This window comes from Penaeus monodon, chromosome 17 (assembly GCF_015228065.2).
Source record: "Penaeus monodon isolate SGIC_2016 chromosome 17, NSTDA_Pmon_1, whole genome shotgun sequence".
NCBI classification, from domain to species: domain Eukaryota; kingdom Metazoa; phylum Arthropoda; class Malacostraca; order Decapoda; family Penaeidae; genus Penaeus; species Penaeus monodon.
This window is the reverse complement of record NC_051402.1, coordinates 46,164,631-46,182,130: the sequence shown is the minus strand read 5'-3', so window position 1 is coordinate 46,182,130 and position 17,500 is coordinate 46,164,631. Positions and strand designations below refer to the sequence as shown.

The 17,500-nt window shown below is 36.6% G+C and overlaps 8 non-coding genes across 8 annotated transcripts; all 8 read right to left on the bottom strand.

Annotated features, from left to right (window-relative positions):
* Positions 1–1,622: 1,622 nt before the first annotated feature.
* On the bottom strand, positions 1,623–1,694 carry Trnah-gug. Its single transcript has one exon. It is a non-coding gene; the product is annotated as a tRNA-His (tRNA).
* Positions 1,695–3,168: 1,474 nt separating this feature from the next.
* Trnah-gug lies at positions 3,169–3,240 on the bottom strand. Its single transcript has one exon. It is a non-coding gene; the product is annotated as a tRNA-His (tRNA).
* Positions 3,241–6,775: 3,535 nt separating this feature from the next.
* Trnah-gug lies at positions 6,776–6,847 on the bottom strand. The gene has a single exon. It is a non-coding gene; the product is annotated as a tRNA-His (tRNA).
* Positions 6,848–8,775: 1,928 nt separating this feature from the next.
* On the bottom strand, positions 8,776–8,847 carry Trnah-gug. Its single transcript has one exon. It is a non-coding gene; the product is annotated as a tRNA-His (tRNA).
* A 2,315-nt stretch (positions 8,848–11,162) lies between these two features.
* On the bottom strand, positions 11,163–11,234 carry Trnah-gug. Its single transcript has one exon. It is a non-coding gene; the product is annotated as a tRNA-His (tRNA).
* A 2,379-nt stretch (positions 11,235–13,613) lies between these two features.
* Trnah-gug lies at positions 13,614–13,685 on the bottom strand. Its single transcript has one exon. It is a non-coding gene; the product is annotated as a tRNA-His (tRNA).
* A 1,022-nt stretch (positions 13,686–14,707) lies between these two features.
* On the bottom strand, positions 14,708–14,779 carry Trnah-gug. The gene has a single exon. It is a non-coding gene; the product is annotated as a tRNA-His (tRNA).
* A 1,719-nt stretch (positions 14,780–16,498) lies between these two features.
* Positions 16,499–16,570, bottom strand: Trnah-gug. Its single transcript has one exon. It is a non-coding gene; the product is annotated as a tRNA-His (tRNA).
* Between the last annotated feature and the right edge of the window lie 930 nt (positions 16,571–17,500).

Below are 17,500 nucleotides of genomic sequence, written 5' to 3'. Positions count from 1 at the left end.
TCTGGCGTAGTTTTCTGTGACTCTCAAAGTGCTCTTCGGACACTAAATTGTTTCAAAGCAGGTGGCGATGAGGAAATTGTGAGTTGCATTAAGCGTAACGTACCGTAGAGCGCAATGTCAACATTCATTTGTATGGATACCATCTCATGTTGGCATACGCAAGCACGACCACGTAGACAAATGGGCGAAGATACTGTGAACATGGATCTTGGGATGCCTCTTGCTAGGGTTGCACATATATTGAAAAGTTCTCATAAGGAAGAACTAATAGATCTGACAAACACTCAAAGGCCTGAAAGCTGTACTATAAGGCACTACGATCAGTATAGAGATAGCAAGCCTTCGTATGGGTGGCACCGAAGTCAAACCAGACAATGTGACGTGGTTATTGCTAGAATGCGTTTAGGTTATAGAATGTACTGGCAACTGAAAGGTGCAGTAAGTGCAGATAAATCTAGATGTAGACTGTGTAACGAAGAAAACAAGCGAACGCTTGAGCACTATATTTCGGAATGTCATATAATACTGCCTTTCAGACCACTTAACATGAAATATAAAGAACTATGTGAATATTTCATTTCAACTGATACATTGGAAGATTTCCTCGTACTATATCCTAAATTTATTATGTAATAACTACCGTAAACAAATAACAGTGTTATGGAAACACAGTGTCAAATATATATCAAAGTAATATTTTTTGTGTGATATATGATTTATATTTCTATTTTACCATGTACAATTACAGTAGTCACAGACTACTGTACTGTCAGATTGCCCACGCCTGAGCAGATAGCCAGGGTGGTAAATAAAATTACTTAACTTCAGGAACGTTTTCAGCAAGAAATAACTTCAATCTATAGATATGGCTGATGTCTTGCGTGTGCATTAGATCCCGCATAGCGAATCATCTTGTCGGTCATTTTCCATTTCCTTTCATTATAGTATTATTGTTGTTCCCTTTGTTGGTATTGCAACTCCTTTCCTTCTGTGCTAACATTTTTTAGAATCAAATCCTGGATCTTGGTCTCAACAGATTCACTAATCATTGCACCACCATCCTGTTAAGGAGGGAACAGATGCCGTTACAGGTTCGATGTAAAGATTTCTTGAATAATATTGTCCGACGGGAAATATTCAAATACTGACGATTACATTTTCTTTCTGAACATCTTTATAAATCGCCGTTAATATGTATTTTTCCTTCACCGTCTCTTTCCTTCCATGTTCACACTAAGTAATACATGAATCTGCATATATTCAGAGTAGGAAATACATCAGCCTCGCGGCCGAAAAGTGTTCCTTTATCTTAGTCTTCGGGGAAGCAATATTAACATTCAGAGTCGACTGTTGAGTAAGAGTTAGGTCCGAAAATATGCGTCGGTCATTTACTCATAGGCTGATTTGTTAGTGTCAGTTTATGAGCCCATACATCTAAGGGTCCGGAAAAAAAATCAGTCTGAGGCCTATTTTTTAAGGTGGTTATGTGCCCTTATGCCCTAATCTCATTACGTCCGCCATAGATCTCATGTACACGCACTCATGTTAGTATGTATAGGATTACTGCCATTAAATTCCTGTCATCATGATTAATGGTTTTATTATCAACATAAAACTGCATCTGCCGTGACCAGGATTCGAACCTGGGTTATTGCGGCCACAACGCAATGTACTAACCACTATACGATCACGGCCACTGTTACATGAAGTCACATGTAACCCGTGAACTTTCTTAGGAGAACAGCTCTAACTAAGAAAATCGACGGACGGAAAACGCAGTGCGAGTTCAGGCTCTGGAGTAGTTTTCTGGGACTCTTAAAGTGCTCTTCGGACACAAAATTCTTTCAAAGCAGGTGGCGATGAGGAAATTGTGAGTTGCATTAGGCGTAACGTAACTTATAGAATAGAGTGTAATGTCAACATTCAATTTGTATGGATACCATCTCATGTTGGCATAGGCAAGCACGACCACGTAGACAAATTGGCGAAGGAAGCCTGCACCAAAGATACTATGTACATAGATCTTGGGATGCCTCTTGCTAGGGTTGCACATATATTGAAAAGTTCTCATAAGGAAGAACTAGTAGATATAACAAACACTTAAAGGCCTGATAGCTGTACCATAAGGCACTACGATCAGTATAGAGATAGCAAGCCTTCCCATGGGTGGCACCGAAGTCAAACCAGACAATGTGACGTGGTTATTGCCAGAATACGTTTAGTTACAGAATGTACTGGCAACTGCACGATGCAAGAAGTGCAGATGAATCTAGATGTAGATTGTGTAACGAAGAAAACAAATATATATATATATATATATATATATATATATATATATATATATATATATATATATATATATATATATATATCGGAATGTCATGTGATACAGCCTTTCAGACCACGTAACATGAGGTATATAGAACTATGTGAATATTTCATTTCATCTGATATATTGGAAGATATACTCTTACTATATACTAGATTTACTATGTAATAACTATGGTAAACAAATAACAGTTATGTGAGCACAGTGGCAAAAGCATATCAAAGTAATATTTTTTGTATGATATATGATTTCTATTTCTATTTTACCATGTACAGTTACAGTAGTCACAGACTACTGTACTGTCAGATTTATGTAAAACTGTAATCATGATTGTCCACGCCGGAGCAGATAACTAGGATGTTAAATAAACTTACTTAACTTCAGGAACGTTTTCAGTAAGAAATAACTTGAATCTAAAAATATGGCTGATGTTTTATATGTACATTAGATCCCGCATAGCGAATAATTTTGCCGATTATTTTCCATTTCCTTTCATTATAATTTTGTTGGTATAGTCTTCGGGGAAGCAATATTAACATTCAGAGTCGACTGTTGAGTAAGAGTTATGTCCGAAAATATGCGTTGGTCATTTACTCATAGGCTGATTTGTTAGTGTTAGTTTATGAGCCCATACAGCTAAGGGTCCGGAAAGAAAAGAAAAAAAAAACTCAGTCTGAGGCCCATTTCTCTAAGGTGGGTGTGTGCTTATGCCCTCCTCTCATTACGTCCGCCATAGATCTTATGGTACATGTACTCATGTTAGTATGTATAGGATTACTGCCATTAAAATCCTGTTATCATCATTATTAATGGTTTTATTATCAACATAAAACTGCATCTGCCGTGACCAGGATTCGAACCTGGGTTATTGCGGCCACAACGCAATGTACTAACCACTATACGATCACGGCCACTGTTACATGAAGTCACATGTAACCCGTGAACTTTCTCAGGTAAACAGCTCCAACTAAGAAAATCTACGGACGGAAAACCCTGAGCCAGTGCGAGTTCAGATTCTGGAGAAGTTTTCCGTGACTCTTAAAATACTCTTCGGACACTAAATTGTTTCAAAGCAGGTGGCGATGAGGAAATTGTGAGTTGCATTAAGCGTAGCGTAACTTATGCAATATAGTGCAATGTTAACATTCAATTTGTATGGATACCATCTCATGTTGGCAAGCCTGCACCAAAGATTCTGTGAACATAGATCTTTGGATGCCTCTTGCTAGGGTTGCACATATATTGAAAAGTTCTCATAAGGAAGAACTAGTAGATCTGACAAACACTTAAAGGCCTGAAGGCTGTACCATAAGGCACTACGATCAGTATAGAGATAGCAAGCCTTCCTATGGGTGGCACCGAAGTCAAACCAGACAATGTGACAAGGTTATTGCCAGAATACATTTAGGTTACAGAATGTACTGGCAACTGCACGATGCAAGAAGTGCAGATGAATCTAGATGTAGACTGTGTAACGAAGAAAACAATATATATATATATATATATATATATATATATATATATATATATATGTATATATATATATATATATATATATATATATATATATATATATATATATGATATGAGCACTATATCTCGGAATGTCATATGATACAGTCTTTCAGACCACCTAACATGAAGTATAAAGAACTACGTGAATATTTAATTTCATCTGATACACTGCAAGATATACTCGTACTATATCCTAGATCTACTGTGTAATAACTATATAAACAAATAACAGTGTTCTGTAAACACAGTGGCAAAAGCAAATCATAGTAATATTTTTTGTACGATATATGATTTATATTTATATTTTACCATGTACAGTTACAGTAATCATAGACTACTGTACTGTCAGATTTATGTAAAACTCTAATCTTGATTGCTCACGCCTGAGCAGATAGCCAGGGTGGTAAATAAACTTAACTTCAGGAACGTTTTCAGTATGAAATTACTTAAATCTAAAAATATGGCTGATGTCTTACGTGTGCATTAGATCCCGCATATCGAATCATCTTGTCGTTCATTTTCCATTTCCTTTCATTATAGTATTATTGTTGTTACTTTTGTTGGTATTGCAACTCTTTTCCTTCTGTTTTTCCTCTGTACTAACATTTTTTAGAATCTAATACTGGATCTTGGTCCCATCAGATTCGCTAATCACTACACCACCATCCTGTTAAGGAGGGAACAGCGATGTAAAGATTCGATGTAAAGATTTCTTGAATAATGTTGCTGGAAATTTAGTTCTCTGTTGCAATCAGATTATCGTCCGGCGCTAAATATTCAAATACTGATGATCACATTTTCTTTCTGAACATCTTTATCATCATCATCAATAACGGTATGCTCATGTTTAAGTAGCGATCTTGCGCTTTTCTTTCCACTTGTACCATCGACAGCCCGCAAATATCTTTGATGTTGTCGCTCAGTCTTGTCTTCGGTTTGCCTCTTCCTCTGTTTCCTATCACCATCCCTGTCAGCAAGTTTTTCTCAATACTTTCACTTCTTATCACATGGCCAATAAACTTAAGTTTCCCTTTGTTCAAGATGTCCAACAGTCGGTCTTTACAATTTATTTTTCTCAGCACTTCATCATTCGTTTTCTTCTCTGTCCAGTTAATACGTAGTACTTGTCTGTAACACCACACTATTGACCTTTTTCTTGTCCATCTTCTTCAGCACCCAATACTCAGAACCATATGACGCAATTGAGAAAACTAATGAGTTCAGTAACCTCAGCTTTGTCCGTAATGTAATGCTTCGGTCTTTCCAGATGTTATTGAGAGCGTTTTTGGCAATGGTAATTCCTCTTTTTATCTCTGGTGAATCATCATATGTATTAGTTAAAACAGCTCCAAGATAAGTGAACTCTTTCACATTTTCCACAACCATTCCATTGATTGTAACATGTTCATCATTGTTCATTGCCGGTTATCTTTAAATCTTCACGATCTTAGTTTTCTTGGCATTAAGAAACAAACCAGCCTTTTCGCTTGCTTCTCTAACTTTATCTAGTAGTTGTTGTAGTTCAATGATACTGCTGGCAATTAAAACTATATCATCGGCGTATCTTACATTTGATATTTTGTATTCTCCAACATCTACAGTTCCTTCAAAATTCTTTAGAGCACCTCTCATAATTGCTTCAGAATATATATTAAAAAGATGCGGAGACAGAATGCAACCTTGTCGTACTCCTTGGTTAACTTCGAACCATTCTGTTAACCCATGAGTGGTTCTTACAGTTGCTTGTTGTTGGTCATACATGGCTTTTATTGGTTAGATAATATGTTTTGGAAATTTCATATCGTTCATGTTATTGCAGAGAATACCGTGATCAACAGTATCAAAAGCTTTAGAGTAATTGATGAAACATAGGTATAGGTCTTTCTGATGTTCTCTGTTTTTCTCTACGATCAATTTCAGATTTAGAATCTAGTTTCTGGTACCTGAACATCTTTATGAATCGTTGTTAATACGTATTTTTCCTTCACCGTCTCTATCCTTCCATGTTCACACCTAGTAATACATGAAGCTACATATATTCAGAGTAGGAAATACATCAGCCTCGCGGCCGAAAAGTGTTCCTTTATCTTAGTCTTCGGGGAAGCAATATTAACATTCTCAGTCGAACGATGAGTAAGAGTTATGTTCGAAAATGTGCGTCGGCCATTTACTCATAGATAAACCTGTTAGTGATCCGTTTACTCTACTGTACAATATTGGACATTTCAGAGGGACTGAAGGGGCATTAAGTATTTTTTTTACTCCTGTTTGGAAGGATTATAACAATAATGAACTCAAACAATGTATCTTATATAGTATGTGTTTGTATATTTATATAAATACACACACACACACACACACAGATATATATATATATATATATATATATATATATATATATATATATATATATATAATTTTATATATATATACATATATATATATATATATATATATATATATATATATACATATATATATATATATTCATTTATACAGACATATATATGTATATATATATATATATATATATATATATATATATATATATATATATATATATGTATATGTGTGTGTGTGTGTATGTGTGTACACTTACATACATAAATTTATTGAATTCACCGCTTCTCTATATATCTACATCAGTGTCTGTGTCCGGATCAAGAAAAAAATAGGAGTCCACTGTAGTGTGTCAGGGAAGGAGTCAACGGCGAGCGTGTTAGCCCATGCAGCCTAGGGTCCGGAAAAAAATAGAAAAAAATTCCAATCTGAAGCCTATTTTTTAAGGTGGTTATGTGCCCTTATGCCCTAATCTCATTACGTCCACCATAGATCTTATGTACACGCACTCATGTTAGTATGTATAGGGTTACTTCCATTAAATTACTGTCATCATGATAAATGGTTTTATTATCAACATAAAACTGCATCTGCCGTGACCAGGATTCGAACCTGGGTTATTGCGGCCACAACGCAATGTACTAACCACTATACGATCACGGCCACTGTTACATGAAGTCACAAGTAACCCGTGAACTTTCTCAAGTGAACAGCTCCAGGTAAGAAAATCGACGGACGGAAAACGCTGAACCAGTGCGAGTTCAGGCTCTGGAGTAGTTTTCTGTGACTCTCAATATGCTCTTCGGACACGAAATTCTTTCAAAGCAGGTGGCGATGAGGAAATATGAGTTGCATTAAGCGTAACATAACTTATGCAACAGAGTGCAATGTCAACATTCAATTTGTATGGATACCATCTCATGTTGGCATACGCAAGCACGACCACGTAGACAAACTGGCGAAGGAAGCCTGCACCAAAGATTCTGTGAACATAGATCTTGGGATGCCTCTTGCTAGGGTTGCACATATATTGAAAAGTTCTCATAAAGAAGAACTAGTAGATCTGACAAACATTCAAAGGCCTGAAAGCTGTATCATAAGGTACTACGATCAGCATAGAGATAGCAAGCTTCCTTATGGGTGGCACCGAAGTCAAACCAGACAATGTGACGTGGTTATTGCCAGAATACGATTAGTTACAGAATGTACTGGCAACTGCACGATGCAAGAAGTGCAGATGAATCTAGATGTAGATTGTGTAACGAAGAAAACAATATATATGTATATATATACGTACACACACACACACACACACACATATATATATATATATATATATATATATATATATATATATATATATATATATATATATATATATATATATATATATATATATCGGAATGTCATGTGATACAGCCTTTCAGACCATGTAACATGAGGTATAAAGAACTATGTGAATATTTCATTACATCTGATACATTGGAAGATATACTCTTACTATATCCTAGATTTACTATGTAATAACTATGGTAAACAAATAACAGTTGTGTAAACACAGTGGCAAAAGCATATCAAAGGAATAATTCTTTTGTATGATATATGATTTCTATTTCTATTTTACCATGTACAATTACAGTAATCACAGACTACTGTACTGTCAGATTTATGTAAATCTCTAATCATGATTGCCCACGCTTGAGCAGATAGCCAGGATGGTAAATAAAATTGCTTCAGGAACATTTTCAGTAAGAAATAACTTCAATCTATAAATATGGCTGATGTCTTGCGTGTACATTAGATCCCGCATAGCGAATCATCTTGACGGTCATTTTCCATTTCCTTTCACTATAATATTATTGATGTAACTTTTGCTGGTACGGTAACTCTTTTCCTTCTATTTCCCCTCTGTACTAACATTTTTAAAAATCTAATCTTGGATCTTGGTCTCAACAGATTCGCTAATCACTGCACCACGATCTTGTTAAGGAGGGAACAGATGCCGTTACAGGTTCGATGTAAAGATTTCTTGAATAATATTGCTGTAATCTTAGTTCCTCTTTTGCAATCAGATTATCGTCCGGCGGTAAATATTCAAATACTGACGATTACATTTTCTTTCTGAACATCTTTATAAATCGCCGTTAATATGTACTTTTCCTTCACCGTCTCTTTCCTTCTATGTTCACACCAAGTAATACATGAAACAACATATATTCAGAGTAGGAAACACATCAGCCTCGCGGCCGAAAAGTGTTCCTTTATCTTAGTCTTCGGGGAAGCAATAATAACATTCAGAGTCGACGGTTTGAGTAAGAGTTAGGTCCGAAAATATGCGTCGGTCATTTACTCATAGGCTGATTTGTTAGTGTCAGTTTATGAGCCCATACAGCTAAGGGTCCAGAAAAAAAGAAAAAAGAATCAGTCTGAGGCCCATTTCTCTAAGGTGTGTGTGTGCTTATGCCCTCCTCTCATTACGTCCGCCATAGATCTTATGTACATGTACTCATGTTAGTATGTATAGGATTACTGCCATTAAAATCCTGTCATTATCATTATTAATGGTTTTATTATCAAAATAAAACTGCATCTGCCGTGACCAGGATTCGAACCTGGGTTATTGCGGCCACAACGCAATGTACTAACCACTATACGATCACGGCCATTGTTACATGAGGTCACATGTAACCCGTGAACTTTCTCAGGTGAACAGCTCCGAGTAAGAAAAACAACGGACGAAAAACCCTGAGCCAGTGCGAGTTCGGGCTCTGGAGTAGTTTTCTGTGACTCTCACTATGCTCTTCGGACACGAAATTCTTTCAAAGCAGGTTGTAATGAGGAAATATGAGTTACATTAAGCGTAACGTAACTTATGCAACAGAGCGGAATCTCAACATTCAATTTGTATGGATACCATCTCATGTTGGCATACGCAATCACGACCACGGAGACAAATTAGCGAAGGAAGCCTACAGCAAAAATATTGTGTACATAGATCTTGGAATGCCTCTTGCTAGGGTTGCAGATATATTGAAAAGTTCTCATGAGGAAGAACTAGTAGATCTGACAAACACTCAAAGGCCTAAAAGCTGTAAGGCACTGCGTTCAGTATAGAGATAGCAAGCCTTCCTATGGGTGGCACCGAAGTCAAACCAGACAATGTGACGTGGTTATTGCCAGAATACGTTTAGTTACAGAATGTACTGGCAACTACACGATGCAAGAAGTGCAGATGAATCTAGATGTAGATTGTGTAACGAAGAAAACAATATATGTATGTATGTATATATATATATATATATATATATATATATATATATATATATATATATATATATATATATATATATATATATATATATATATCGGAATGTCATGTGATACAGCCTTTCAGACCATGTAACATGAGGTATAAAGAATAAAGAATGTAAATATTTCATTTCATCTGATACATTGCAAGATATACTCTTACTATATCCTAGATTTACTATGTAATAACTATGGTAAACAAATAACAGTTGTGTAAACACAGTGGCAAAAGCATTTCAAAGTAATATTCATTTTATATGATATATGATTTCTATTTCTATTTTACCATGTACAATTACAGTAGTCACAGACTACTGTACTGTCAGATTGCCCACGCCCGAGCAGATAGCCGGGGTGGTAAATAAAATTACTTAACTTCAGGAACGTTTTCAGTAAGAAATAACCTAAATCTAAAAATATGGCTGATGTCTTGCGTGTGCATTAGATCCCGCATATCGAATCATCCTGTCGGTCATTTTCCATTTCCTTTCATTATAGTATTATTGTTGTTACTTTTGTTGGTATGACACCTTTTTCCTTCTGTTTTCCCTCCGTACTAACATTTTTTTAGAATCTAATCTTGGATCTTGGTCTCAACAGATTCGTTAATCACTGCACCACGATCATGTTAAGGAGGGAACAGATGCCGTTACAAGTTCGATGTAAAGATTTCTTGAATAATATTGCTGTAAATTTAGTTCCTCTTTTGCAATCAGATTATCGTCCGACGCTAAATATTCAAATACTGATGATCACATTTTCTTTCCGAACGTCTTTATAAATCGCCGTTAATATGTATTTTTCCTTCACCGTCTCTTTCCTTCTATGTTCACACCAAGTAATACATGAATCTGCATATATTCAGAGTAGGAAATACATCAGCCTCGCGGCCGAAAAGTGTTCCTTTATCTTAGTCTTCTGGGAAACAATATTAACATTCAGAGTCGACGGTTGAGTAAGAGTTATGTCCGAAAATATGCGTCGATCATTTCCTCATAGGCTAATTGGTTAGTGATCCATTTACTCTGCTATACAATATTGGACATTTCAGGTGGACTGAAGGGGCATTCAATGTTTTTTTTACTCCTGTTTGGAAGAATTATAGCAATAATGAACTCAAACAATGTAGCGTATATACTATGTGTATGTATATGTGTATATATATACATACATACATATATATATATATATATATATATATATATATATATATATTATGTATATATATTATATATATATATATATATATATATATATATTATATATATATATATATATATATATATATATATATATATTTTATATATACATATATATATACATACACTTACATAAATTTATTGAATTCACCGCATCTCTATATATCTACATCAGTGTCTGTGTCCGTGTTCGGATCTAGAAAAAAAAAATAGGAGTCCGCTGTGGTGTGTAAGGGAGGGAGTCAACGGCGAGCGTGATGACCCCATACAGCTAAGGGTCCGGAAAAAATAGTCTGAGGCTTATTTTTTAATTTGGGTATGTGTCCTTATGCCCTTCTCTCATTACGTCCTCCATAGATCTTATGCACATGTACTCATGTTAGTATGTATAGAATTACTGCCATTATGTGCATATGAAATCCCTGTCATTATCATTGTTAATGCTTATATTATCAACATAAAACTGTATCTGCCGTGACCAGGATTCGAACCTGGGTTATTGCGGCCACAACGCAATGTACTAACCACTATACGATCACGGCCACTGTTACCTGAAGAAGTGAAAGGTAACCCGTGAACTTTCTCAGGAGAACAGCTCCAACTAAGAAAATCTACGGATGGAAAACGCTGAACCAGTGCGAGTTAAGGCTCTGGAGTAGTTTTCTGTGACTATCAAAGTGCTCTTCGGACACGAAATTCTTTCAAAGCAGGTGGCGATGAGGAAAGAGTGAGTTGCATTAGGCGTAACGTAACTTATGCAATAGAGTGCAATGTCAACATTCAATTTGTATGGATACCATCTCATGTTGGCATACGCAAGCACGACCCCGTAGACAAATTGGCGAAGGAAGCCTGCACCAAAGATACTGTGTACATAGATCTTGGGATGCCTCTTGCTAGGGTTGCACATATATTGAAAAGTTCTCATAAAGAAGAACTAGTAGATCTGACAAGCATTCAAAGGCCTGAAGGCTGTACCATAAGTCACTACGATCAGTATAGAGATAGCAAGCCTTCCCATGGGTGGCACCGAAGTCAAACCAGACAATGTGACGTGGTTATTGCCAGAAAGCTTTTAGGTTATAGAATGTACTGGCAATTGAAAGGTGCAATAAGTGCAGATGAATCTGGATGTTGACTGTGTAACGAAGAAAACAAGCGAACGCTTGAGCATTATATCTCGGAATGTTATGTGATAACACCTAACATGACGTATGTGAATATTTCATTTTATCTGATACATTGGAAGATTTCCTCGTACTATATACTAAATCTATTATGTAGTAATTACCGTAAACAAATAACAGTGTTATGTAATCACAGTGGCAAATACATATCAAAGTAATATTTTTGTATGATATATGATTTATATTATGATTTCTATTTCTATTTTACCATGTACAATTACAGTAGTCACAGACTACTGCACTGTCAGATTTATGTAAGACTGTAATCATGATTGCCCACGCCTGAGCAGATAGCCAGGGTGGTAAATAAAATTACTAAACTTCAGGAACGTTTTCAGTAAGAAATAACTTCAATCTATAAATATGGCTGATGTCTTACGTGTACATTAGATCCCGCATAGCGAATCATCTTGACGGTCATTTTCCATTTCCTTTCACTATAATAATATAGATGTAACTTTTGTTGGTATGGCAACTCTTTTCCTTCTATTTCCCCTCTGTACTAACATTTTTAGAATCTAATCCTGGATCTTGGTCTCAACAGATTCGTTAATCACTGCGCCACGATCTTGTTAAGGAGGGAACAGATGCCGTTACAAGTTCGATGGAAAGATTTCTTGAATCATATTGCTGAAAATTTAGTTTCATTTTTGCAATCAGATTATCGTCCGGCGCTAAATATTCAAATACTGACGATTACATTTTCTTTCTGAACATTATAAATCACCGTTAATATGTATTTTTCCTTCACCGTATATCTCCATGTTCACATCTAGTAATGCATGAAGCTACATATATTCAGTAGGAAATACATCAGCCTCGCGGCCGAAAAGTGTTCCTTTATCTTAGTCTTCGGGGAAGCAATATTAACATTCAGAGTCGACGGTTGAGTAAGAGTAATGTCCGAAAATATGCGTCGGCCATTTACTCATTGGCTAATTTGTTAGTGATCCATTTACTCTGCTATACAATATTGGACATTTCAGGTGGACTGAAGGGGCATTCAATGTTTTTTTTACTCCTGTTTGGAAGGATTATAGCAATAATGAACTCTAGCAATGTACCGTAGATAGTATTGTATGCATATGTATATATATACATACATATATATATACTGCATATATTCATATACATATATTTATATATATATTTATTTGTGCAGACATTTATATATATATATATATATATATATATATATATATATATATATATATATATATATATATATATATATGTGTGTGTGTGTGTGTGTGTGTGTGTGTGTGTGTGTGTGTGTGTGTGTGTGTGTGTGTGTGTGTGTGTGTGTGCGTGCGTGTGTGTGTGCGTGTGTGTTTGTGTATATATACTCTCACGCACACACATACACTTACATACACACATAAATTTATTGAATTCACCGCATCTCTATATATCTACATCGGTGTCTGTGTCCGTGTTCGTCGTTACGGATCTAGAAAAAAAATAGGAGTGCGCTGTGGCGTGTCAGGGAGGGAATCAACGGCGAGCGTGATGCCCCATACAGCTAAGGGTCCGGAAAAAATAGAAAAAAGTCACAGTCTGAGGCCTATATTTTGAGGTGGGTATGTGCCTAGATGCCCTCCTCTCATTAGGTAAACCATAGATCTTGTGTACACGTACTCATGTTAACATGTACAGGATTGCTGTCATTATGTGTATATGAAATTCCTGTCATTATCATTATTAATGGTTTTATTGTCGACATAAAACTGCATCTGCCGTGACCAGGATTCGAACCTGGGTTATTGCGGCCACAACGCAATGTACTAACCACTATACGATCACGGCCACTGTTACATGAAGTTACATGTAACCCGTGAACTTTCTCAGGTAAACAGCTCCAACTAAGAAAATCTACGGATGGAAAACGTTGAACCAGTGCGAGTTCAGGCGCTGGAGTAGTTTTCTGTGACTCTCAATATGCTTTTCGGACACTAAATTCTTTCAAAGCAGGTGGCGATGAGGAAATATGAGTTACATTAAGCGTAACGTAACTTATGGAATAAAGCGCAATGTCAACATTCAATTTGTATGGATACCATCTCATGTTGGCATACGCAAGCACGACCACGTAGACAAATGGGCGAAGATACTGTGAACATAGATCTTGGGATGCCTCTTGGTAGGGTTGCACATATATTGAAAGGTTCTCAAAAGAAAGAACTAGTAGATCTGATTAACACTCAAAGGCCTAAAAGCTGTGCCATAAGGCACTACGATCAGTATATAGATAGCAAGCCTTCATATGGGTGGCACCGAAGTCAAACCACACAATGTGACGTGGTTATTGCCAGAATTCGTTTAGTTACAGAATGTACTGGTAACTTCACGGTGCAAGAAGTGCAGATGAATCTAGATGTAGATTGTGTAACGAAGAAAACAATATATATATCTCGGAATGTCATGTGATACTCTCACGTACACACATACACGTACATACATACATAAATTTATTGAATTCAACGCACCTCTATATATCTACGTCTCTGTGTCCGTGTAAGTGTGCAGTTACGGATCTAGAAAAAAAATTAGGAGTTTGCTCTGGTGTGTCGGGGGGGGGGGGGTGAGTCAACGGCGAGCGTAATGAGCCCATACAGCATACAGGGTCCGGAGAAATAGAAAAAAATCCCAGTCTGAGGCCTATCTTTTGAGGTGGGTATGTGCCCTTATGCCCTAATCTCATCACGTCCGCCATAGATCTTATGTACACGTACTTATGTTAGTATGTATAAGATTACTGTCATTATGTACATAAGAAATTTCTGCCATTATCATTGTTATTGCTTATATTATCCTCATAAAACTGTATCTGCTGTGACCAGGATTCGAACCTGGGTTATTGCGGCCACAACGCAATGTACTAACCACTATACGATCACGGCCACTGTTACGTGAAGTCACCTGTACCCGTGCACTTTCTCAGGTAAACAGCTCCAACTAAGAAAATCTACGGTTTCAAAACGCAGAACCAGTGCGAGTTCGGGCTCTGGTGTAGTTTTCTGTGACTCTCAAAGTGCTCTTCGGACACTAAATTGTTTCAAAGCAGGTGGCGATGAGGAAATTGTGAGTTGCATTAAGCGTAACGTACCGTAGAGCGCAATGTCAACATTCATTTATATGGATACCATCTCATGTTGGCATACGCAAGCACGACCACGTAGACAAATGGGCGAAGATACTGTGAACATGGATCTTGGGATGCCTCTTGCTAGGGTTGCACATATATTGAAAAGTTCTCATAAGGAAGAACTAATAGATCTGACAAACACTCAAAGGCCTGAAAGCTGTACCATAAGGCACTACGATCAGTAGAGAGATAGCAAGCCTTCGTATGGGTGGCACCGAAGTCAAACCAGACAATGTGACGTGGTTATTGCTAGAATGCGTTTAGGTTATAGAATGTACTGGCAACTGAAAGGTGCAGTAAGTGCAGATAAATCTCGATGTAGACTGTGTAACGAAGAAAACAAGCGAACGCTTGAGCACTATATTTCGGAATGTCATATGATACTGCCTTTCAGACCACTTAACATGAAATATAAAGAACTATGTGAATATTTCATTTCAACTGATACATTGGGAGATTTCCTCGTACTATATCCTAAATTTATTATGCAATAACTACCGTAATCAAATAACAGTGTTATGTAAACACAGTGTCAAATATATATCAAAGTAATATTTTTTGTGTGATATATGATTTATATTTCTATTTTACCATGTACAATTACAGTAGTCACAGACTACTGTACTGTCAGATTGCCCACGCCTGAGCAGATAGCCAGGGTGGTAAATAAAATTACTTAACTTCAGGAACGTTTTCAGCAAGAAATAACTTCAATCTATAGATATGGCTGATGTATTGCGTGTGCATTAGATCCCGCATATCGAATCATCTTGTCGGTCATTTTCCATTTCCTTTCATTATAGTATTATTGTTGTTCCTTTTGTTGGTATTGCAACTCCTTTCCTTCTGTGCTAACATTTTTTAGAATCAAATCCTGGATCTTGATCTCAACAGATTCACTAATCATTGCACCACCATCCTGTTAAGGAGGGAACAGATGCCGTTACCGGTTCGATGTAAAGATTTCTTGAATAATATTGTTCGACGGGAAATATTCAAATACTGACGATTACCTTTTCTTTCTGAACATCTTTATAAATCGCCGTTAATATGTATTTTTCCTTCACCGTCTCTTTCCTTCCATGTTCACACTAAGTAATACATGAATCTGCATATATTCAGAGTAGGAAATACATCAGCCTCGCGGCCGAAAAGTGTTCCTTTATCTTAGTCTTCGGGGAAGCAATATTAACATTCAGAGTCGACGGTTGAGTTATGTCCGAAAATATTCGTCGGTCATTTACTCATGGGCTGATTTGTTAGTGCCAGTTTATGAGCCCATACAGCTAAGGGTCCGGAAAAAAAATCAGTCTGAGGCCTATTTTTTAAGGTGGTTATGTGCCCTTATGCCCTAATCTCATTACGTCCGCCATAGATCTCATGTACACGCACTCATGTTAGTATGTATACGATTACTGCCATTAAATTCCTGTCATCATGATTAATGGTTTTATTATCAACATAAAACTGCATCTGCCGTGACCAGGATTCGAACCTGGGTTATTGCGGCCACAACGCAATGTACTAACCACTATACGATCACGGCCACTGTTACGTGAAGTCACATGTAACCCGTGAACTTTCTCAGGTAAACAGCTCCAACTAAGAAAATATACGGACGGAAAACCCTGAGCCAGTGCGAGTTCAGATTCTGGAGAAGTTTTCCGTGACTCTTAAAATACTCTTCGGACACTAAATTGTTTCAAAGCAGGTGGCGATGAGGAAATTGTGAGTTGCATTAAGCGTAACGTAACTTATGCAATAGAGTGCAATGTCAACATTCAATTTGTATGGATACCATCTCATGTTGGCATACGCAAGCACGACCACGTAGACAAACTGGCGAAGGAAGCCTGCACCAAAGATTCTGTGAACATAGATCTTTGGATGCCTCTTGCTAGGGTTGCACATATATTGAAAAGTTCTCATAAGGAAGAACTAGCAGATCTGACAAACACTTAAAGGCCTGAAGGCTGTACCATAAGGCACTACGATCAGTATAGAGATAGCAAGCCTTCCTATGGGTGGCACCGAAGTCAAACCAGACAATGTGACATGGTTATTGCCAGAATACGTTTAGGTTACAGAATGTACTGGCAACTGCACGATGCAAGAAGTGCAGATGAGTCTAGATGTAGACTGTGTAACGAAGAAAACAATATATATATATATATATATATATATATATATATATATATATATATATATATATATATATATATATATATATGAGCACTATATCTCGGAATGTCATATGATACAGTCTTTCAGACCACCTAACATGAAGTATAAAGAACTACGTGAATATTTAATTTCATCTGATACACTGCAAGATATACTCGTACTATATCCTAGATCTACTGTGTAATAACTATATAAACAAATAACAGTGTTCTCTAAACACAGTGGCAGAAGCAAATCATAGTAATATTTTTTGTACGATATATGATTTATATTTATATTTTACCATGTGCAG